We start from the raw sequence: 12,667 nt of genomic DNA on the forward strand, positions 1-12,667 counted from the left end.
TTTAAAAATTTTTTTAAAAAATCAGAATGTCTGATGCTTTAGGGAGATAAAGGAATGCGTGTAACTATCTTAAATATGATGGGAAAAATTCAGACACTGAGAGTAAGCACATATTTACTTGGCTGAAGGATAACTCTGGTGTTTATTTGGATTGAGAAGCAAAGGTACAAGGAACCTTTGTTCCTGGAACATCAGCCTAAGTGCTGGGCATTAAGGCAACTGCTAAAGCTTAAGCTCTCCATAGAGAGTTGAATGGTGTTCTTTTGCACTTTGTAGATGGAGAATAATAATTTAGCTAGTTTTGTTTTTCCCTATCAGTTATCTATAGATGCCTTACAAATGACCCCCAAACTTGATGACTTAAAACAACACCCATTTATTAACTCATGGGTTCTGTGGGTAATGCACTAGGAAGGCTTACCTGGCTTCTCTGCTTCAGGGATCTCACAGGCTGAGATCAACGTGTCCGCAAGGGATATGGTTTCTCCCCAGGGCACCACTGGGGACGAACTGCTTCCAAGGTCCTCATGTTTTTTGGTAAGGTTCGATTTTCTGAGGGCTGTTGACTGAAGGCCACCCTCAATTCCTTATTATAGGACAATCAGAAAGCATGATTACCAACAAGAGACAGAGAAAGTGCTGGAAGATGGAATTCTTAGGCTCTTCCACAACTTAATTGTGGAAGATATATATGCCATCACTTTTGTCTTATTTGGCTCATTGCAAACAAGTCACTAGATCAGGCCACACACAAGGAAAGGGACCGTGCAGGAAGTGAGGATCACTGAAGGTCAATTCAGAGCACTGCCTGCCCAGATCCTTACTAATGTGGCTAAAATAGGAAATACTGAGTGTATATTTTTTGGCCTTCAGTATGCATGAGTTATTTTATTTAATAATATTGAAGAATTTACATGATGCTAAAGAGAAAAATATAACAGTTCTTAAATATATCTTCATCATGTATAGTTGTAAGTGCATAATATAAACATTGACAGGGAATGAAGTAATTTTTTCATGTTATAGATGATTAAATTTGCTTTACAATTCATAAAGTTAAATACTAAAGGAAACATGACTTAAGTAATATTTTAAGTCAATTTCCTTAGTCAACTGGATCATTGTCAGAAATATAAATTTGCGTGGTACGTTATAATAGTTTTTATAGTATAGTGGCTATAACTTGATTGTATGGACAATTGATTACTTACTGGCTTGATAGTTCAGTAACAGAACTCATCTTAAACCAATGAAAATAATTATTTACTTTTAAAGTTGGCTTCCTAAGAGAAAGGACCCAAATAGATAAAATCATGAATAATAGAGGAGAGATCACAACCAACACCACAGAAATGCAAACAATTATAAAAGAATACTACGAAAACATATGTGCCAACAAACTGGACAACTGGGAAGAAATGGACAAATTCCTAGAAACTTACAAACTACCAAAACTAAAACAGGAAGAAATAGACAATTTGAATATACCTATAACCAGCAAAGAAATTGAACCAGTAATCAAAAATCTTTCAACAAACAACTCCTGGGCTGGATGGCTTCCTCTGGGAATTCTACTAGACATTTAAAGAAGAGTTAATTCCTATTGTCTCAAACTGTTCCAAAAAATAAAAATAGAAGGAAAACCTTCTAACATCCTACAAAAGCAAAACTGAGGTATTAGGACTTCATTAAGATGAAGAGTTTCTGCACAGTGAAGGGAACAATCAACAAAACTAAAAGCAGCCTACTGGAGAAGATATTTGCAAATGACCTATCTGATGAAGAGTTAGTATCTAAAATCTATAAAGAACTTATCAAACTCAACACCCAGAAAACAAATAACCCAGTTAAGAAATGGGCAGAAGACAAGAGTAGATACTTTTTCAAAAAAGATATCCAGATGATGGCTAACAGACATGTGAGAAGACGCTCAACATTACTCATCAGGGAAATACAAACCAAAACCATGATGCGATCCCATCTCACATTTGACAGGATGGCTAAAATTAACAAAAGAAACAGCAGGTGTTGGTGAGGATTTAGAGAAGGGGGAACCCTTTTGTACCCTTAGTGAGAATCCAAACTGGGGCAGTCACTCTGGAGAACAATATGAAGTTTCCTCAAAATGTTAAAAATAGAACTACCCTACAATCCTGCAATTGTGCTACTACATATTTACCAAAAGGACACAAAAATACAAATTCAGATGGGTATATCCACCCTGATGTTTATAGCAGCATTATCAATAATAGCCAGACTTTGGGAGAGAGCCCAAATGTCCACTGACTGATGAAGATGTGGTTGAAAAACAACCATTTTATATATATATATATATATATTTTTTTTTCATCCATCATTTGCAATGACTTAGATGGAGCTAGAGTGTATTATGCTAAGTGAAATAATTCAGTCATAGAATGACAAATACCATATGAACATATAGGAAGGGAGAAAAGAAAAAGGAGAGAGGGAAGTAACTCTTAACAATAAAGAACAAACTGAGGGATGATGGAGGGAGATGAGTGGGGTTTGGGCTAGATGGGTGATGGGTATTAAGTAGGGCACTTGTTATGATGAGCCCTGAGTGTTGTGTTTGAGTGATGAATCACTGAACTCTACTCCAGAAACCAATGTTGCACTGTATGTTAACTATCTAAAATTTAAATTAAAAATATAATAATAATAGGGGCAATAAACCAATATATTAAAAACATAATTTACTATGAATGAAAAAAGTTGGCTTTCTAAAGTTTGATATTTTAAAATGTATCAAGTACAATGCTATTGTTATACATTTAAAATAGCTAGGGAAAATAGTACTAATGTAAAAAGAAACTGTATCTTTTTTTTTTTAAAGATTTTATTTATTTGAGAGAGGGAGAGAGAGCATGAGAGGGGAGAATGTCAGAGGGAGAAGAAGACTCCCCGCAGAGCTGGGAGCCTGATATGGGACTCGATCCCAGGACTCCGGGATCTTGACCCAAGCTGAAGGCAGTGGCTTAACCAACTGAGTCACCCAGGCACCCAATACTGTATCTTTTATTCAATATTTTGAAATTACCATTGGGCTTCTACTGAATACACTAAACTGCATGCAGGTAGGTAAAAATTTGTCTTAATTATAGTTAGGAGCATCACCCCAAATCCTAGAAGCCAGATTCTTACAAGTACAGTTACTACTTTTGGGGGGAATTTTAACAAACAAAATGATGCTTTGTGTTGTTAAATGATGTTAATGATTTAAAATCATTATGATGTTAAACTTATTAGAGAATTAAAAAAATGGTTTTCTTTCATTTCATCTCACTTAAAATTTTTTATGTATCTGTTTGCCCTGGGTCAAAGGCTACTAGGGAAATAGTTCAAACTGATAACTGTTTTATGATGGTTTTCATCTTTCTCTTGGATTAAGGTTACAAATTCTCAGAAGTCCTCTTTGCCCCTTGGTCCATTGTCTAGTCTAATGGGCTTGATGGGCTAGGGGAGAGATGTGGTCCCTTAAGGGCCACTGAGTGTTGGAAAGCATGACTTTGGCAGAGCCAAAGAAAGGAGTGGTTTGTGTTTGTTATGCTAAACTAAAAAATAGAATCATAATTTGAATTAAGAATCTTAATCTTAATCTTGCTTTTAGAGTAGTTAGGCTTACTTCTTGAGTTCATTCATTTTAGAAATGACTTTTCAGAAGATGCTAAGAAAATCCTCAACCCTCTCCAAAAATTGATTAGGAAAAAAAATCTAGATGGTCCAAAGAAGTTACTTCCTTCTGGTTTTGAAGGTATTCACATCCTATATGAAAAAGGTATAGTGTCTGTAATGCTGAATGATCACAGACAATGTCTGTATGCTAGTCTGAAAAGAGAGTGCCCTGGGTCTCAGTATAGACCAAACAGAATTCCAAAAGTATTCCAGTAATTTTAAATGTCATGGTTTCATTTTGTAATGGTTTGTTTCAACATTGTCTTTCTTATCGTCTTTGGCATTAATGATTGTTTTATGTGATTTAGAGATTTCTTTCTATTTTGAAATAACTTTGTAATCCTTCCTTTATAAGTATCATTCCTTGTTTAAAACATTACCTTTATGGGGCGCCTGGGTGGCTCAGTGGATTAAAGCCGCTGCCTTCGGCTCAGGTCATGAACTCAGTGTCCTGGGATCGAGCCCTGCATCGGGCCCTCTGCTCAGCGGGGAGCCTGCTTCCCCCTCTGTTTCTGCCTGCCTCTCTGCCTACTTGTGATCTCTCTCTCTGTCAAATAAAATAAATAAAATCTTAAAAAAAAAAAAACAAAAAAAAATATTACCTTTATTTGTTAGTGGACTTTTTCAAATACCCACTTCTTCATAACAGAGAGACCCAGGAGAGATTCTCTGTTCTTTGGAGTTTAAAAAGCAAAGACTATAGGATAAAGAGAGAAATGACCCAAGGAACTCTAACTGATGTCCTACTCCTGTAACACCATCGGGCAACACAATTCTCTGGGTGGCACTGGTGGTACAATTTATGGTGCAAATACAAATGAGCTTTTCAAGCTTTTGTTTTGTTTTGTTTTCCCCTGCCTGCTGCTATCATGTAGATTTTTGCCAGCACCATTTAGCAAACAGCATTTTGGCTAAACCTCAGATGGACTGATGTCTGGTCACCTTGGAAAACTGAATATTCTCATTAATAGAGAGTTAAAAAAAAAAAAAACTTAAGTCTAAAGCTAACCTAAAACTGTTAACTATACTGGAATTAAAATTTAAAAACTTAATAAAATTTTAAAACACTTAGCCGAGAAATCCCTCCAATAGAATTGAGACAAAAGTTTTTGGAATGTATAAATATGGTCTTGTTTTGGATTAGGCATACATGTCTTATGAAATACAAAAGAACAGGTAGAGGGTTTGGAGTTCTCTGTATGCTCTCCCTTTCTCTTCCTCCCCTTTTCCTCTGGTTGAATCCTTCTCATCTAGGCTCCTCTTGAGACCCGTATCATGCTGGAAATTCTTCTCTCCACACAGGGTTTGGTTCTACCTCTTGTGCCCTATCACAGGACCCTGTTCCTACTTCCTACTTAGTATGAATCACATAATCCAGGATGATCTCTTCATTTCAAGTACTTATTTGTGTCTGCAAAGACCCTTTAACCAAATGATGTAACTTTCACAGGTTTTGGGGATTCAGATGTAGACCTCTCTTTTTAGAAGCCACCACTCTGCGGACAATGAAAGTCTCTATGAGAGTGAGAAAAGAAAATGTCTTTGTATAGGTTGGCTGTTGTAACCAAAATATTCTGGTGTTGCTGACCTTTAACAGATAAATTAGGTAATCACATCCACAGTCATTTTAGTTAGCCCTCCCCCAATATATATGACACAGAATCTTCAATTCTTCTGGTCCTGTGTGTGTGTGTGTGTTTAGACTATTTATTTATTTGAGAGAGAGTTCAAGTGGGTAGAAGAGGGAGAAGCAGGCTCTCCCCTGAGTAGGGAGCCTGACATGGGTCTCAATCCCAGGACCCTGGGATCATGACCTGAGCCAAAGGCAGATGCTTAACTGAATGAGCCACCCAGGAGCCCCTCCTTGGGTTGTTTTATGGCACGGCCTGATAATCTACCAAATACAAATTCGGGCAAGTCTATTATTATTATTACTATTCCTCTTATATTACTAGTATTATTGGTAGTAGTACTTGTCACTGTTTTGAATCTCTGAAAGGAGAGTTAATCAGTACCTTGGTACAGGGCCCCTTAACAAGGGCCCCTTATCACGGGCCCCTTATCACGGGCCTATGCAAGTCCCCTTTCTTGTACACATGCTTCTTTGCATGTGTATGTTCCCTTCAATTCCTGTTCACTCATCCTTCCCTCCACAGATTACCATTGAAAGGTATTTGTGTAAGTCCTTTTGCTTGTGTGTATTGTAAGTTGTGTTGGTTTTTTTGTGAATGTATTTTTAATCATTAATCGGTGCTATGCTGAAATTATACTATTTCTTACCCTTTATGGGCCTGGGTATATTTTGGGGGTACTATGAACATAGGAACAGGACTTTTGCTCCTAGAATGAGGAGGGCTAGGAGTTATTTATATCTTTGTGTTTAATACATGAAATTGAATTCATTCCTTTAAACTTCAGCGCATTATTTGCCCAGGGACTAATGTTGGGATTCTGGGATAGCAGGAGAATAGAATGGGACTCCAAGTGCCTGGGGGGCAGGGGATGCTCAAAAAGGAGAGAGGAAAGCAACGGAAGGTGGGGGGGGGTAGTCAAGAAACCCCCGCATTTTTCCTATAGTTGATTGGAGGTCTCTGGATTGAGTATCTTTTAAATGTCTTCGTCATGGCCACCCTGCAGTTGTAGGGTTAGCAGGTCAGTGATGGTGTTCAGGGCCCTCCTGTATTCATTACTTTTCCACAATGCCTGGTACATGCGGGTTTGCTTTCTGTCTACCAAGAAAACGTCTCCTTATTGTCCATTGTATACAATATCCCCATTTTCATTTCTGTCTTCACTCATGCTGTTCTTATCTGACATGTGCCACTGTGTGGCTTAATGTCTCCCTCCTTTCCTTCAAAACACCAGCAGAAAAGGAGAGTGACAGCAAGAAAATACCCTGCAGGCCAGAGCCGCAGGCCAGAGCAGTCAGCCAACTGAAAGGACACTCACGGAGGGCTTGGCTGGGAAGTAGAAGTCGAACTCATCCAGCAGCAGGAGATCCTGTGCCCAGTTCTTGGGCCACGTATGCACAACAGAAAATCTCGGGAATTCCTAAATACAGGATTAGGTATGGCCTTTCTTCGCCATCACTTAGAACAGATGAATTCACTGACGTGACTCAGCTAGACAACTGCAATGGGAAGCCTAGATATCCAGAGACTTAGGCTCTAGGGCCATCTTTGTAGTGAACCCACTCAACGACCTTTGCCAAGTCATTTAATTCTGTGGGGCTTTCCCACTCCTGGGTCTTTCATATGTTACCCCTGCTTTCTGGAATTCCCTGAGCTCCTTGACAGGCAAACTTTTACTCATCAGCGATACTCAGCTTGGTATCATCTTCTCTCTGAAATATCCTGTGACTGTCCCCGCCTACGCCTGAGCAGTAAGGTGCTGGTTTCTTTGTGCCCTGTCCTATGGTTATGTGACTGTCCCTGCCCCACTCTGCTCCCTGCCCTACTCCTAGTATTCTATACCATGAGCTCCTACTACTTCCTCTGTTTTTGCATAGAGGAAGTATGTAGCATATGGCTTGATACTCAGTGCATGTTTGTAGAGCATAATGAACTTTGTCTTCACGTCCTTTTGCATGTTATATGAGCGAGTTGGGCAAGATGGTGGTTTTCAAATGTTTAAAAAGTGGGTGGACGGGTTTTCTCGTTTAAAAATTTTTAAGGGAAGGACTGATGTGTTATGGAGAAAGAGAGGAAGGCACTCTATTTGAAATAAGAATGGGATTCCAGAAACCTGTCCACTTGACCTCTTCTCTTCGAGAAAGCACTAGGAGGTGGAGAAATACAGTTAAAACAAATTGGCCTAGAATCACAGTTACTCATTTCCCTTGCAGCTATAAAAATGTAATTCTGTGAAAGATACTCTTTCAAGTTGCAACAAATTTTTTATGTGAACATTTTTGGGTGAAATTTTTCCTGAAATATAAAAATACTAACCTGCTTCCATAAGAAACAGAATGCAGTACTAATTTAACGGAATCTTCCTTAATGACCTAGACCTCGTTAGAAACATTCACTTTCACTGGGCTGAATTCACAAAGGCACCAGTATGACGTGTTTATTTTCCTGTATCTTCCCTGTCTGTCATCTACCATTTCTTCTGCTGTCATTTTTTTCTGACCTAATAGCTCCCTTAGCTAATGTCTTTTTCTCAAAGCCCCTATGTCCTAAATTTTTTGTGAGCTAAGACAATAGAAAATAAAGTTTGTTTAGAGGTCTGTGTTCACACACAAAAAAATGAGTAGGATTTGAGAAAATTGATGGCCATTGTGTTGGCACGATGGGAAGGTCATGAAGGTTATTTTTGGTATTTAAGAGTCTTAGGGTGATTTCCTGGTTGCTATGTCCCTGGGTTTTGGGTTTGCTAAAGTCACACTTCCACATGAATGAGTTAGGTCTATATCTTTTCTAGAAAAACTACCAAAGACCTTGGTACAATCTGGGAATGACTGACTTTAAATGATTAAAGTATATAAGCCTTTTTCCCCCCCACAAAACAAATAATAAACTTTTTTTAGTATGAACCTCTAATGTATATTTATAAATGACATACAAGTGCTTTTTTACTAATGTTTTATATGCACTATAAAACATACTCAGAAATAGAAATTACAAATAACAAAAGAAAAATATAAATGCTCAAATTAAAATACTTTCTCATTATTCTCTCACATTCCAGAGACTTGTCTTGTGCACCCCCTGGGATCCATGCACAATGACCTATCCTGCTTGCAGAACTCTGGTTAAGCTTACTATGTGAGGGTAGTTACTCTGACTTGAGCTATGCCATTCAGTCTCTGCCCAACTGAAAACTAATTTAGCTGCTTTTCAAGACCTCAAATAAAAATTTTTAGCAACCAAGCCTAACATGTGGCAATGTAGCATATAGTAGGTGCACAATAAACGTTTGAATGTTGAACAAATGGTGAAGGTTAAGTAGTCCATAAGGATGCTTTATAAACTCATTTGATTAGTTCATTTTATCTGCTTAGGTCATGACCGACTTCTCTGACAACGTGTTCACATATTCTATCACTAGTGTGTGTATCACCAAGCAGAAATGGTTGCAATACACATTGGGATTTTAAAGAAGGTAGAGGGCTTTGAGCCAGGACTAGAGCACTTAATTGTAATGGGAGGCCCGACCCGGGATAGTTTCCACCCATCGAGATCATTATAGTACGAGGCGTGGCAAAACCTGATTGAACGAACACGATGATGTGATGATACCCATGGACATCTGGGAGGGTGGGTGTACACTAATCAGTAGTAACTAAATAATGGTGATTCTCAAGCTAGAGAGAGAACAGTATGATGACCTTGGGAAGCCTATAGAGAAAAGGAGAGAGGCCAGTGAGGACACGCTTGTATTGAGTATCAGGGCATAGCTGTGTCTTAGGCCTTCTGCCCTTACATGACATGTTCATCTTGGGTGCTCATAATTTCTAGCCAGTGAAGTACCATCTATCTGCTTATATTCCCAGCTCCTATCCAACAACCTTCCGGATGCTTCCAGTTAGCTCTCTTGCTAACTCTCTTGCTAGCTCTCTAGCTCTCAGACACCACGTGATCTGCATGATTAATTCATCAGATTTTCCCAAACCTGTTTTTCCTAGATGTTTCGATCTCTGTGGGTGGTATTGCCACTCTCCAACTAGACTCAGAAAGCTGGAAGTCACCTTTGATTCCTCTAACTTCCTACCTTATATCTCTATTTGGTTTCACTGCCAGCATCATCCCTTGCCCCCTTTTGGACTCCCGAACTCTAGTCTCAGTGCCATTGGACTTACATTGACCGTTGTCAGTTCTCCACAGATGCTTGGCTGTCCTCCACTCTCTGGCCTGCCACCCTCATGGCTCCTTCTACCTGGGGCAGTCTGTTTCTCTTCTTTTCACTTTCTCCTTCTGGTCTCAGCAGAGACGCAATTTTTTCGAGGAACTTTCTCTTGGTTCCTAGACCAGACTGTATCTCCCTGCTAGGTTACTATCCTAGCACCCCAAAACTTCCCTTGCCATGCTTCTTAGCGAATCTGTTGTCAAGGGGTTGCGTAACCATACTTTTTCTAGGCTGTGAAATCCATGGGCAGTGGTCCCACTTATCATCTTCATTGCTATGTCCCCGGCACCCACCACAGCGCCTTCTGCCTCCAAACATATTTGTTGAATAGAAGAATGAGAGAATGAGGGCGTGGAGTGCTGCTCATCAGCAAGGGACGGGGTAATTGGGAAGCTTGGGGAACACTTAGGAGCCCACACTTAATTTCTGGTCTATCGGATGCCACCTTTATACCTTGCAGAGGGAAGACTTGTATCTGCCTAAACAACTGAGATAATCTGCTTTATAGTCAGATAGGTCTGAGTTCTAAATTTTAGCAATGAAATCCTGGCAAGTTAGTGGTAGAGCCAATGTAAAAATTCATTGAGAAAGTTTGTGTAAAGTACATGCATGGTTACCTGGTATGTTGATGTGGCCGTTGTGTGATCTTGCCGTCATACCATGCTCCGTGTAACCCATCAAAATGCTTCTGCTGTCTAATAACAGTTAACACTTTGGAGCACCTGTCTTCCTATCTGACGTTCTTCCAAATGCTATAAGAGAATTATCTTTTTATAGTTTTAATTTCTATTTTAATTATTTTATAATTATTTTAATAATTATCCCACTAGCCCTTCTGGGACTCTGTAAAGAGTTTCTCTTGCCATCCTTATTTTATGAGGCCACCAAAGCCGAGAAAGAGTTTGACTAAGATGCCCAAAGTCATACAGCTGAACAAGATACAGCATTTGACCATCAAGGTGATTGTACAACATAGCCTCTCATTTATTCTTTATATTTTTATTTAATTTTATTTCTTTCCCGTTAAGAAGATGTTTAAATTCAAGGATTGACTCACATATGTGCAACACTAAGTACTCTGCAAAATTACCAAATACTTATCACTGATTGTGACTTTCCAGAAGAGTGGTATAACTTCTTTATATTCATGGACATTACCATCTTTGTGAGGCAATCAGAAAAAAAAAGGGGGGGGCAAAGGAAATAGTAAGAAAGGGCTAAAACAGAATCTTTCAGAGTGGTTACTTTCTTCCTGTTTCTTTGATTGCAGATAACTGTGCACTATACAGTGATGCTTTGTAAATGTTCGTTCTTGCGTGATAATACAGTGATCCTCAGAACTGATCTGCTTCCGTCAAGTAGATTCCAGAGTCCAGGCCCCTGTACACGTTTTCAGGAAAGTGAAGGCACTTCTATGCACACCATACCTGAAACCTCTACACTAAAGATAGAAGAAAAAAAAATGTATTAGTCCTAAGTCATTAGGGAAAATGTCATTTGTTTTTTGGTAAGTATAGTCTGAATAACTGTCATCAGAAACTTGAAAGATTGTGTTTTTTAGATTTAATTGAACGTTTGGTTGCACTGACTCTAAAGAAGTAGATCTTCTCAATTAGTTGGACTCAATTCCAGTTTTTTTTTTTTAAGAAATGAAATTCCTGAGATATTATGAATGATAGACCTAGAAAGATCTATCCAGTGCACATTTTCTTCCTTTTTTTGGTAACATGGCTGTGATTCCTCTCTTGTCCTAGAGATCTGAAGAATGAGTTTGTTCTACCGTTTTACAAATGAATTCTGCATTTCACTTACAATGAATGAAAAAAAAGAGCACAGTTTATGTGAATGTATTATTAAAATACTTTATATCTGCAAATTACTTTGTACTTGTATTCTAGGCTTGTCAGATTAAGCTACAATCAGAACGTCTGAGAGTTCCTTGGCTTTTGACTTCCGACCACAAGTTTATCTCGCCACAGAAGCCATTCAGGGTGTCGTAGTCCTGGCTTGGGGCCCTGGGTTGCAGTGTCCTCTGTGGCATCTGTCTTGTCAGCCTGGATGCCTCTCCTGGCTTCAAGCACGTGCAACTGGTTTTATGGAGCTAGGATCCTTTTTGACCAAGATCAAGCCTTGAAAAAGAGAATAAAGGTAACTTAAGAGGCACAGAGTAAGAATTTAAACACTGCTAAGGGGCACAGTTTCAAAACCACACTTCTGCTATCCCACCTGTAAAATTCGATAAATATTTGTACTCTTTTTGGTTTTGCATTGTCCACCCTAAAGGTTTCTCCTTCACTGATATAGTTCCCAGAGCTTCAGTAGGTCTGGGACAGGACTGGGAAGAAAGGCTGGGAGAGAGAGATTGGGGTGAGTATGGCCAGGAAGATGCCAGGGCAGCCAGGGACCAGCCAACTCTCTCCTTTCTCCCAGCCCTTAGAAGAACCCCTAGCTCTGAGCCAGCCCATTCAGGCTTTGGCCTCCTGACCCAAGAGGGCTAGGGCGAGAAGGGAACCCACATTGTACCGCCCCCGGGCTCGGGCCACCCGCCAAGAGTTCGAGGCCGCCTGATCCGGATATGATGAAAAAGAGCAACAGAGGGAAAAGTGTTTCAGGAGTGGAGGGGTGGAGGACCGGGGAAAAGAGAGGCAGAAGGGGAACAGTCCCCCTCGGCGGGGAACGGGCCGGACTGAGCTGGCTGGAAAGAGGGGGCGGAGAGCTCGGAGTCAGAGGAACGGCCGCTGGCGCAGTTGCCGCCACTGCAGTGTCTGGGCTGAGCCGGAGGGAGGCGGGGAGGGACGCGCCGGGGCGGCCGCCAGTGCTGCCAGGCCGCTGGGGCAAGATGCCGCCGCGGCCAGAGCTTTGCTAACTTTCTGGGCGGAAGAGGAGGAGGAAGAAGGGGCTTTGAGAGAGTTGGGGGGATGCTGAGGTAGGTGGTGGTCGGCCGGGCCAGGAGGAGGAGGAGGAGGGGTTTGGTCCCCTTCCCCAGGCTTCCAAACCCAGTCTCCCTTCCCCGCCCGCCTTCAGCGCCTCCCTCCCCCCTCCCACCCCCACTGTCAACGTGCGGGGCAGCAGTTTTCCTCCCGGGTTTCAAATCAAAACTTCTCCGGGGTGGGGTTTGGGGGAG

At 40.5% G+C, this 12,667-nt stretch overlaps 1 protein-coding gene across 2 annotated transcripts in view; it reads left to right on the forward strand.

Annotated features, from left to right (window-relative positions):
- Positions 1 to 12,251: 12,251 nt before the first annotated feature.
- The window catches only part of MDFIC (MyoD family inhibitor domain containing), a 91,418-nt gene continuing 91,002 nt past the window's right edge, over positions 12,252 to 12,667 (forward strand). For both annotated transcript variants that reach the window (XM_059171636.1, XM_059171637.1), the window contains exon 1: positions 12,252 to 12,469. The gene's annotated coding sequence lies outside the window, so the exon portion shown is untranslated. The remainder of the gene's footprint in view (positions 12,470 to 12,667) is intronic.

Source organism: Mustela lutreola, chromosome 4 (genome assembly GCF_030435805.1).
Source record: "Mustela lutreola isolate mMusLut2 chromosome 4, mMusLut2.pri, whole genome shotgun sequence".
NCBI classification, from domain to species: Eukaryota; Metazoa; Chordata; class Mammalia; order Carnivora; family Mustelidae; genus Mustela; species Mustela lutreola.